The sequence below is a fragment of the Convolutriloba macropyga genome, chromosome 1 (genome assembly GCF_964194025.1).
Source record: "Convolutriloba macropyga chromosome 1, txConMacr16.3, whole genome shotgun sequence".
NCBI classification, from domain to species: domain Eukaryota; kingdom Metazoa; phylum Xenacoelomorpha; order Acoela; family Convolutidae; genus Convolutriloba; species Convolutriloba macropyga.
In genome coordinates this window covers 68,579,432-68,590,956 of record NC_134468.1, presented here as the reverse complement: position 1 = coordinate 68,590,956, position 11,525 = coordinate 68,579,432, and the positions used below count along the sequence as shown (strand labels likewise).

At 34.3% G+C, this 11,525-nt stretch overlaps 1 protein-coding gene across 2 annotated transcripts in view; it reads right to left on the bottom strand.

Moving 5' to 3' along the window:
* The window catches only part of LOC142350890 (uncharacterized), an 84,645-nt gene extending 73,325 nt beyond the window's left edge, over window positions 1–11,320 (bottom strand). Inside the window, exon 1 of one of the 2 annotated variants that reach the window (XM_075402894.1) lies at window positions 11,210–11,320. The gene's annotated coding sequence lies outside the window, so the exon portion shown is untranslated. Of the gene's footprint in view, window positions 1–10,955; window positions 11,138–11,209 lie in introns of those variants that run through there. The other variant, XM_075402909.1, reaches the window with a different exon arrangement.
* Between the last annotated feature and the right edge of the window lie 205 nt (window positions 11,321–11,525).

The window sequence follows — 11,525 nt, the reverse complement described above, 5'->3', positions numbered from 1 at the left end:
GGTTGGGTAAAATGGCATTGGGTATAATGGCATTGGGTAAAATGGAATTGGGTAAATTGACCTGACACCGTATGAATGGTACGAACATTTAAGGCTGTCGCCAAATTTTGACATTTCGGACGAAGTCTATGAAGTAAATATCTGATATTGTTCTCAAGACATTAGTTACAATATGAAATTTTTTTAATAGATCGATTTGTTCCCTTATGCCCAATTAAATGAGCAATGTTGTGAATCTTACGCTGTTTTTGTGGCTATATGGAACAGTTGTCAAGGTCCTCAAAATCTATTATTTTTTGTTTCCAGCTCTTTTGCCAAGAAGTTAATGCTATGCTTCGTTTTCCATTAATTGGTCGGTGGTTACGACTTGATGGCTTGTATATAATCATCAAACAAACAAGTTGAGAGCCAAACTTTGGTTTCAGTTACTGATTTTAAGATCTCATTGTAACTTAAATGTGGGAAACCGTACTCCTAAAAACTGTCACCCATTGAGAAGGGTCAGTAGTACACACTTAATATCTATCGTGCTAAATCAAAGGAAAAATCTCGTGTCGACACACAATTTTTGAGTAAAAATGTCACTCGACAAAACTGGCTATACTGCAAGATTTTTCATGTATTTTTACACATGAAATTTGGGTTGGGCATTACTCCTTTCGTATGGTTTACACAAAATTTCATATGATTTTTCACTGAAAAAAAAACAAATCTCAACTGCAAAGAAGTAAAATTTCGCGTGATTTTTTGTGAAAAAATACATAAAATTTCAATTAAAGGAATGCTAAAACTAATGATGCTCATTAATAACCCGAGAAATTGCAAAAATACAAGAAAAATAAAAAAACGGTTGCAACTGTTTTAACCTCCTTTTCCGTAAAATCTATTTCATAAGCGACCAATTACAGAAGAGTTTAGTTGTTTCTTTTTGTGACTTTTCTTTGTTGAACTTATCCAACTGTTATTTGTTATCTGAAGTTTATCTTAAGTTTGATGCAAAAGTTGCAATACTTGATACGCTGCGGACTGAGTTCAGAATATGGCTCAAACTAGACTCAAGTACTTTGGGTTTCTAAACCTAAGCCATACTGAGCGTTCATTGAAGTTTTCTTATTTTTTTGCGATTTCTTGAATTAGCTTGAGAACAAGTCAAAAAAAGACAATGAAGAAGTAAGTTCCGGGTTAAACCGGTTCTTCCCAAGGGTTGATTTTTCTCATGTGCTGGTTGATACAAAAAATGTGTAATAATTCATCAGAGGAAAAAAATTCTCAAATTAAATCACGCGAAATAGGTCTAGAGCGTAGATTGTGAGGCATATTCTCTTGCAACTACTCTGAGCATGCATATTTTTAAGGAATCAAGTGACAAGAGAGTTTTTCGAAAAAAGTACAAGAGCAAGAGAGGTTAAGATAGAGAGAGGGAGGGAGATAGTGATGTTGGATGAGGGGACGGAGGGAAAGAGGGAGGGACGGAGCGAAACTAGCAAACGCAATTCTAACCGAGAAGAAAAACAACGTAGGTCTCAAAAAAATTTGGCTGAACTCAATAATCACCTCGTCTGAGGGACTCCTAGATGAATTCTCTATTTATAGATCTTCTTGATTAGTTGCTAACAAAAAAGCGCGCATCGCATTGTGGTTTCCTAATTGCCGTAAAGAGTTGCTTTGAATCTCATGAGCTAAACTTAGAACTACTGGATTCTTATGTAGCATTTAATGAGTAACTTTTAATAAGGAACAGATTACTAATTGTCGATTTTATAATCTATCAAAGACAAGCAGATTCAGATACTCCGAGGAGGATTTTAACAAAAATTTTAAAAATTTTTTTTCAAAAAGGATACTCTTATAGTTTGTGGACAGATCTATTGTCCTAACACCATTTGGATGACACTAATTAGCACTGATTAATCCGAAAAAACAATTTCTGAGTTATTCGACAAATATCTATTGAAGCCAACAGTTGAACTGAAAACCAGGTCCAGCAATCATCTTGATGTGGCCTTCTATCGGAATTGCACAAGCCGTGCAATTCCAAAAGAAGGCCACATCAAGGAGACTGCAAGAATTGCTTTTCAATTTGTACCGAATGACAATTTGCTGAGAGTATGCGATTGCCCCGAGCACAATGCCATATCCCATCTCAAGGAACGTTCACATTGCGTGCCAAAACATACCATTGAAAGCTTTCACACTTTTGTTAGGGCCGAATTTGAGCTTATTGAAGAAATGATGTTTTACAAACTTTTTACACTAATCTGCAACATGAACATTAAAAATATGGGTAAATAGTTCGACCAGTATTTTAAGGACTTGATTAAGTTTGGAGTTCGTAAAAAAATCTCGCCACAGGCAGTCTCCCCCAGGGATAACTTCTAGCACCACAAATCTGATGAAAAGACGGAACACTCAAAATAAATGGTTACTGGAAAATCCAACCAGTTACAGAAAAAGGGAGGTAGTGGAGACCAAATCCATCGTTAGTGAATCTGCTGAGGTTGACCGTCTGGTGTATTAACAGACTTTGGTGTATCAACGGGACATTGACTTGATTTTCAAACATTAGAAACGCTTAAAACAAATTGTGAGGTGTACCAAAAGTAATGATGAGAAACGGAAATAGCTGTACATCAACCAGTCAGGGAAAAAACATGTTCAACTAGTTCTTTCATTCAATTTTTTCACTCATGAAAACTTCCAATTTTGACGATGTACAATGCGATAAACCAATCCTGACGAATTTTAGAGTCTCAACTCAAGTCATCTGAAAGACAAATGTTTTTCTGAAACTTTTCTACTGGAGTCTTAGCAAATTAATGATTGTTATACTTCAAAAAACTTTAGGGATCTTCATTCCCTTAACTTTTTGGTCAAGGACAAAAAATGGATTTAACTGTCGAAAAATGCTGCCAAATAGCTTTCCAAGTTTTGCAAAGCCACTTTTTCCTCCAGGGTGAGCAGTTCCACCAAACCTAGGAACTAACAAGAATGCTGACATGAACTGGCAGACCCATTTCCTTACTAGACTAAGGAAAACGATTAGTGTCTGTTATTTTCTCAGGGGAAATGTCTCCATTAAGCTCAAAATGGCTACGAAACTGGCCCATTACAAACCTTTGCGGATCCCTGTTCTCAAGTAAGGATTTCACTGCGCCTCTTTTTCGAGAATTGATATGACATCTTTCGAAAGACTTCAGAAGAGAGTTCCGGTGGTTAAATAGGAACAATACAAAATCCTGTGTACATCAGCTCTTGAAAATCAACATTTTGCCATTGCCTAAGTTAACGCAGCTTAATGACCGTTTTTTTGCTGAAAAACTCCTGAAGGATGAAGTTTTTAGAACAGTGACGCCTCCAAAGTACGAGGTTCAGAACAGAATTTGCGAACATATTTTATCGCCTAGGAATAACCTACAATTTTTTTGGTGAAATTCTTTTCAGAAAAAGCCGAACGATGAATCGTTCAAGCAAACAGGTCGGATTTACCAAGCTTTCTTGTCTAAAGAACCGACTCCTGATTATGATAAGAAGTCTTTTGCAAATTTTCGAAAAATAACGTCTGAACATGGCAAAAAGCTTGTGATTGCAGCTAGTGCAGAAACAACAAGACTTTGTTTTTGAAGACGAAGTGTTAGCTTCACCCAGTAGCCGAAGCTGCAACTTCACTACAAAAACAACATGGGAGGGAAGGAGGGAGTGAGGTAGGGAAATAAAAAAACTGAATTTAAAAAGCAACCTTCAGTCAATTTAATCGTCAGAATCGTGTTGTATTTTAACTCATAATATAAGCAATGAAAAAAAATAAAAAAACAATTGTTATTTTAACAAATTTAATAAGGCTGCCATTTTGTTTTTTGGTGTCATACCTGCCTGGGTATCTGGTTTTCACGTAAACTGTTATTTTTTTGAAAAAATTTTGGATTCCACCAAAGTTTTACAGACTTCAATTCTTTGAAGATGCCACTTGATACGACAACACTTGATATGTCAATTAAAAACTATTCTTCAAACTTAGCAAACAAAGCCTCATGCGTTACATTAGGTTCTCTGATCAGCCTCAATTGTTTTGTATGTTTTATAATATGCTGTTGTTTTCTGAATTGAGCTGAGTGAGTACGTCAACATTTGCACTAAATTGCTCCAAATTTTGCTCCAAATTTGTGAATGGGGCTTCTAAAAAACTTCTCTGTTTTTTGCTAACAAACTGCGCATTGTTGATTGATTTTTTTCCTTGTTTCACTAATTAGACTTAAGCAAATAAAATGTCCATTCATTTATATTCTAATTTCAAACTTTTTTGTTTTTTGTATTAGAATAAAAAATAAAATCAGATGGCTACAAAAATGAACTCTGAATGAGTAGTTAGCTGCCGACAAGTTTGTATGCGTTTATTGGTGTAAAAAGTTATTGGTTACAGTGGGTTAAAAATGTCAAAATTCAATAAATCCATAGAAATGTACGTATAACTTATACAGTGCTTTTGGTCAATGTAGATTTTGTTTTGAAGCTGGATAGTCTTACAATGATTTTTTGATGTCCTCAAAATTGTAAAACAGTCATATACAATTTTGTCGCAACCGTTCAACTACCATATTTGCTCCCCCATTCGATGATAATGTCGGTCTTTTATCTTTTATGATTTCCTCGCAACAGTAGAAGGATCATATATGATTTCCTAGGAACTGTACAAGGATCATATATTGTTTCCCAGATTTTATACAAGAATCATACATGATTTCCTCGATTTTATACAAGAATCATAAATGATTTTTTCTTACACTTTCGGCTGGTAATTGCCGCACAATAACGCCGAATAGTGTCCTATTCCCTTTAATTAACGCAAGGATCACATATGATTTCCTTGGTCTCATTCAAGGATCATATATGGTTGCCTATGTTCCATTTAAGGATCGTACTAGGAAATACGTTATGATTTGTATGACATCATATATGATCATTGTATGGAACCAAGGGAGCGGCGAGCCGGGGTATGAAAAAATCTTTACGCTCTATTTTCACTGGAATTTGTGAGAAAGTTACAAAACGCTGCATTGCTTTTACTTCCCATTTTTTGATCAGTGGTGCAAAATGTGTATATTCATATGTGTGTAAGTTTAACTTTCTTCATATTTGACTAACCTCTTCCCTGTTCTGAGTAAACAACCCTCACACAGCCATATAGAAGTAAATATTCGCATAAAATTATACCTGATAACCTCAACAACAACTCTTCCAGCGATTTCTAAACAAACAAAATCTATTTCCAATTTCGCTCAGCAGTAAACTCCAACTCAAAGGAAAAAAGCGTCTTAGCTTTCTGTAAGTGAATCGAAAATGGCGCCCTTGTTTAAAAGATACAAGATGAATGCTACTAAGTACACTAATAACCCTCAAAGAAGCTGCAATGTCTTGATTAAGATGACTTAAAATCTAGAATTTATGGCGTCTAGTGAATTAGAAAATCAATAAATACATTCCTTCAAGTACATTGCACATCTAAAGTGCATTCATCGGTTAAAGTAAGAACCTAGTAACTTTTAGGGTTAATTTAAGGGTTCATTTTGGTCTTTGTGAAAAAATCGCAAGCGTCGGTCACAAAATGAGCTAAGTTTCCTACGGCACGTCTCGAAGTTACAACTTATGTTACCGTGAAAAAGAAGTGAACCATTAAACTATAACCAAGTTTGATATAAAAGTTTAGTTTAATAGGTCAAAATTTTTGTGAGCATTGAAAAAACTCCTGAAGTATTGTAGTCATTTAAACTATTTATAGAAAATCATTTTCACAGAAAAGGATATTCTGTTGCCGGAAAAGATGCTCAATTGAAGGAAAAGATGCTCATTTGGAGCTTGGGCTTAAAAAGGTGTTTCTGTCTCGTTTTTGGCATTGTTTCAATGCAAGAGCACTTTTCGGATCTATTCTACAACCCCCCCCCCCAGTTTAGTGAACATATAACTCGCACACGTCCTATTTTAGAAATAGTAAAGTGCTATATAACAGCACATAATTTTTGTGTTAAAAGTGGGGCACAGAAAACACTGGGGGCCGAAACAGAATAGAGTCCACTTTTTGCGCAAGTTCTTTTCTTCGTCAGGAAAAATTTAAAAAGTTACTAAAAACGTGAACTAATTTTGACCTTTTGAGCAACCTCGATGAAAAAGAAGTGAACCAACCGTGAAAAAGAAGTGAACCATTAAACTATAACCAAGTTTGATATAAAAGTTTAGTTTAATAGGTCAAAATTTTTGTGAGCATTGAAAAAACTCCTGAAGTATTGTAGTCATTTAAACTATTTATAGAAAATCATTTTCACAGAAAAGGATATTCTGTTGCCGGAAAAGATGTTCAATTGAAGGAAAAGATGCTCATTTGGAGCTTGGGCTTAATAAGGTGTTTCTGTCTCGTTTTTGGCATTGTTTCAATGCAAGGGCGCTTTTCGGATCTATTCTACAACCCCCCCCCCCAGTTTAGTGAACATATAACTCGCACACGTCCTATTTTAGAAATAGTAAAGTGCTATATAACAGCACATAATTTTTGTGTTAAAAGTGGGGCACAGAAAACACTGGGGACCGAAACAGAATAGAGTCCACTTTTTGCGCAAGTTCTTTTCTTCGTCAGGAAAAATTTAAAAAGTTACTAAAAACGTGAACTAATTTTGACCTTTTGAGCAACTTCGATGGAAAAGAAGTGAACCAACCGTGAAAAAGAAGTGAACCATTAAACTATAACCAAGTTTGATATAAAAGTTTAGTTTAATAGGTCAAAATTTTTGTGAGCATTGAAAAAACTCCTGAAGTATTGTAGTCATTTAAACTATTTATAGAAAATCATTTTCACAGAAAAGGATATTCTGTTGCCGGAAAAGATGCTCAATTGAAGGAAAAGATGCTCATTTGGAGCTTGGGCTTAATAAGGTGTTTCTGTCTCGTTTTTGGCATTGTTTCAATGCAAGGGCGCTTTTCGGATCTATTCTACAACCCCCCCCCCCAGTTTAGTGAACATATAACTCGCACACGTCCTACTTTAGAAATAGTAAAGTGCTATATAACAGCACATAATTTTTGTGTTAAAAGTGGGGCACAGAAAACACTGGGGGCCGAAACAGAATAGAGTCCACTTTTTGCGCAAGTTCTTTTCTTCGTCAGGAAAAATTTAAAAAGTTACTAAAAACGTGAACTAATTTTGACCTTTTGAGCAACTTCGATGACGACGTAAAAATAAATAAAATCAACACCAGCAGAGCGCTCACTTTGTGGCAAAATGTTTAAAGAAAATGAGAAGAAATATATGCGAGCTAGGCTGTTTCTCTTCTTTAAAATTACACTTTTTAACGCACTAATCAATAATTTTTTCCAGAGATCAAAAGGTTAAAGTCTATGAACTGTATGTTGAAAAATCAAAATTTTCCTCTGACGCACAAGCTTACATAAACACGCAATAGATGAAAACCCATGAAAACCACAACAATCTTTTTTACAATTTTTGAAAAAAAATGTTACTTCAGAAGAAATATTTGCTGTTAGAAGACGGTAAAGTGTAACATTGAAATCTATTGGATACCATGCATTTCAAAAAGACTTTTTACTACATCTTCCGTTGCTAAAAATGTTAAGTCACCAAGTCACCATTTGTTTGCAATGAAAAATTAGTCACGCATCACAGGAAATAGTTGCATTAAAGGACGAACTAAAGCAATAAAAGCGATTGCTATATCCAAATTGCGCAGAAGGAGCAAGCGTATTGATATTTTCGGTTTTCAAAGATAATCAGGACAAACCCAGACATCAAGATAACGTTTTATAACAAACAGTTTTGATAACAGAACTTAGTTGTGAGAAGAAATAGTTGACGTAACACAACAAAAAAAACGTAATATTGCTGACATATCAGCTTCCAGACTTTATCTTAAAGTACACAGATCAAATACACGGATAAAACCAGCCTCGCTGATTGTTTCCACGCAAGTTTAGGAAACCAACTGTTCTATTGGCTTCCAATACTGCTATACTGCAAAGACTCAAAGCTTAGAGGACTCGAACCAACTATCCAGAACCCCGCCAAGGCATGCTACCGTTGCACCAAAGTTCTGGTGAAGTTGCAACTTTTTCAGTTTCATTACCGCAAGCCGCGTTGTTACACAAAATTTTAGCACTTTAACAAGCTCAAACCTTTCTTTTTAAAGTTCCATTAACCACTAGCGCACCACTAACGCCTTGGGAAACAAGACAATTGATATAAAGAAAAAATTTAAAAAAATTTGAATGGCACTGGGCTTTTTCTTTTTTTATATAGATATGTCCAGATATCAAAACTAATCAGAACTTGAAAGGGCTAATCTATAAAATCGGAGGTCGACTTAGTTTCAGTCTTGGTTGTTTTTTTTCTAACAATTCATGCTTTTAAAATGTTGTTTTTGTCAGTTTTCTATCTAATGGTCAAAATATCGATTTAGATCGTAGTTATAGCTTTTATTTAGCTTCTCATAGTAAAAAGAGGTCAATATATCTGACAATTTCAGCAGTTACTTTTTCCAAAAGTTTTTGTTCTAAAAAAATTTGTTTTTTGTCAGTTTTCTTCATAGTGGTAAAAAATGTCGATTTAATCGGCCGTTATAGTTCCTATTGTTTCCCAGGATGTTTATTCCCAAATAAAAACTTTCCCGTCAGTTTGCCTCATACTGGTAAACATCTCTATGTAACTGTTAGTTGATTTTGCTGCTATTTTGCGGTTTTTTGATTGTAAAAGCGTTGACATTGAAAATAAAAACACATTTTTGTTCATGTTAAAGGTTATTTGTTTTTTTTTCAACTTTTTGGTTCTTTGCGCTAGCTTTGCGTTTTTTAAACCAAGATTGTTAGTTTTTTTAATTTGGTAGGAGTACGCATTTGTTCAGCAAGTTTTGGTATCTATTGCTTTGAGGTAAAATCATTTTAGAATCTTATAAAGGTTTTTCTGTATTTTTCGATTTGAGCTCTTTTTCATTTTTATTTAAAATTTTTGCTTGGAGATGGTTTTCGTTATATCAGTTCCTCTGGCTAAGTGAGCGGTTTTTAGAAGACTCTCTTTCAACGCTTTCATAAATAAATTTCTGACACTCTTCATGATTTTTTCCGTTGCCTTTAAACAAAAACTTTTAAGTTGTTCTTTTACTCATGTCTGTGGACGGAAAATTTGAATAAAATTTGAATAAAATATGTTAAAGTATAGTTAATGTTGGCCTATTTGTTCATTTATTTTTTTTCTGCGTTTTTTTATTTTTTATCTTGAGATGTCTTTTTTGTTATAATTGTGTTTTACTCGTTACTTAAAGAAGTGTCAATCAGCCCAATTATACTAGCTATTAAGTGAATCACACGAAATACGTATATCGATAAACTGAATGCGATGTATAATTTGGCACGTCGATTGGTAATGAAGATCAGCGACAAAACGGTGATACGAGCTAAGAAATTGAGCAAAACCATCCCTCTAAAGGACACTCAATTTGAAATTGTGGGTAAGGCCGAAAAATTTGCAAGACCATAAGTTGATTTTGGTCGGGAAAAACCGAAAAATGTATTGAAAAGATTGGTTGAGAGCTCTAAGAAAACTTACAGAGGCTAAAATTCAAAGATAGAAAGGAGTGGATTACGAAAACAAAGACGATGAAAGAATCTTAGAAAGTTAAAACACAAGTAAAATCTTAGATTGTAGAGTGCTCTATGATTAGTTTTAGTCGCATGTTTGCACATAAAAAGTGATGAACAGACATGTGCATAATGATCACAACATGATAGTGAAGCAAGATCAGAAATATTTTCTGAAGTGGCTTATATTGCGCCTAAAATATGGTTAGGCCTCTCCCCTGAGTGGTTGTAACAAATGATGCACGACAGTAAGCTGGTGGAGATGCCACAACAGAAAATCTCAACCACAGTGCGTGTTAGCTTGGGTACAGGGAGAAAACTCACCTAATAAGAAAGTAGCAGCTACACAAAAATTGGACACAGTAGGATGCTCAGTTGTAGCTGTAGACTTTAGCTACCATATGTTTCAATTGGAAACATTATCTTAAGATATCTACCAACTGGAGGGACCACCGAGAAGCTAAGAGTTATTCTTAAACAGTTAAAACACATCTTACCGTTCGTTGTAACTGAGCGTTTATGACATTATGTTATGCCTTGGAAAGATTGTATTAAATAATTGAAGAAAAATTGTTAAAAAGAGCTATAAAATCTTGTTGATGTCAAATTTCACAAATTTATTTTCTCAAGTGGAAATATAAGGCCAACTTACGTCCAAGGAGAAACTGATTGTTTTTTATCTGAAATCTTAAATCTTCAAGGAATTGCCGTCAGTTATTCCAAAATGTCGTGTCAAAACTTGGCGATTAAAATTGAATACCTAAATAATCAACGAGGAGTGTAATTATTTATTTCTGTTTTTCAGTTTATTTCAAAAAAGCTCACTCTTTTTACTTTCTGAGAAGATAAATAATTAAACGTCCACAATTCATTATGTGTCCAGCAAACTAACCAACTTAGAAGAAATTGAAGCAGACATTAATCAAGGTCTGATTGACGTTATCTTAATTTCGGGTAACTTTTTTCCTCAACCAGTGACTCATCAGGGCATGTAGAAATTTAAATTTTCTTTATAGAACCGAGTAGCTGTTTGGTTAAAATTGATATCAGTAAGTGAAAAGTTAGTATAAATTCAGTAAGCACTATATGAAAAGAATATACGCCAGAAAAAGTTTAAATTAATGAGAGTAAAATGAGAAGCGCAAAAGATTTCTGCTAAAAGCAAAAGTCCACTTGTTTGTTTTTCCCACTTTTCTAAATAAATTTGATACAATTAGATTTTCCGCCAATTTAACAAAGTTATGGATTTCATTCAAACATGAAAAAATTGGAAAAAAAATCGTGCAAGTTTGCCAAAATAAATTCCGAGAAAACTTGACACTTACATTCAAAGGTATTCAAGAAACCTTCTAAGTCTTCAAGAATAAATTGATTATCAGATATTCAGATCATTCTCCGATAAAAAGAAAAGGTAAGTTTACAAAAAGACAAAATTTATCAGCTCAATGAAATTGAGAATTGTAGTGGGAAAAAGAGCGATTAATCTTGATGATAATTCTAGCAGAAAAGTTGACACTTGAGTTCGTGATGCAAAAATATATGGCATGTTACTAAGTTATAAATAATAACGAGTTATTACCTGTTGGTGGTGGTGATGAGGGCGATGTTAGGCACGGAGGGAGTAAAAATATCAAAATGATTTATTACAAAACATTCTGATTGACATATGCGAGAAAAAAACGGTATGGCCCGTCTTCTAGTTAAGAATAATAACAACCAATAGTAATCCACCATTTTAAAATTACCTAGTACTAGTTATAAACTGTGTTATGTTTATGCAAGAAGAGCTGCTTATGCAATCTAAAAAGCGGTCCAAAGCTTATTAAAACGAGATTATTTACTTTTCTAAGCGTAATGGATGCTCGAAGCCAATGATGCCAAGAAAGGGAAAAAGT